A 620-nucleotide genomic window follows, 5' to 3' on the forward strand; every position below is an offset into this window, starting at 1 on the left:
CCCCTTTTTACTCACCTAAAGCCGCAGTCATGTGACGCTCCCTTGTGGAGTCTTCTGTCCTTTTGGTTACGGGAGGGAGGGGAAGTCCTTCTTCAGGTGTCCCCATGGCCGGCGGGGTCTTTAAAGGCGCGTGTCACCTCAATGGGGTGACGGCTATGAAGTCATTTAGGGACGGAGCTCCGCGTTGTGTCACAATCTTCCCTACAAGGGGGGTTCAGCGTCCTATCGTTCATCTCCTGACTAAAGCAGCCACAGGAGGGAAGCCTGTCCCCTGCCAGCATGCTACAGACAAGGACCATTGTTCCCTGGATGGAAGCAGTGGCCTCTCTGCATCGGTCCACCATGCTTCCTCGGTGAGTCCAACCAATACCTCTGCAATCGGCAAAGCTCATGCTTCCTCCTGATTAGGGAACGGCCATTGTTCTCTGGAAGCAGCGGTCTCTCTGCATAGGTTCAACATGCTCCCCTACTGAGTCCAACCAATGCACCTTGCTGATTGGAGTGTTCTGACTCGGCAGGGGGAATGTTGGACCGCTGCTTCCACACAGAGCACAAGGTTCCTTCTCCAGCATCCTGGCAGGGGGGCGGGCTTTCCTTTCGGGGCTGTTGTAGAAAGCCAA

The sequence above is a fragment of the Nanorana parkeri genome, unplaced genomic scaffold (assembly GCF_000935625.1).
Source record: "Nanorana parkeri isolate BGI_ZX_2015 unplaced genomic scaffold, ASM93562v1 scaffold2694, whole genome shotgun sequence".
Lineage (NCBI taxonomy): Eukaryota > Metazoa > Chordata > Amphibia > Anura > Dicroglossidae > Nanorana > Nanorana parkeri.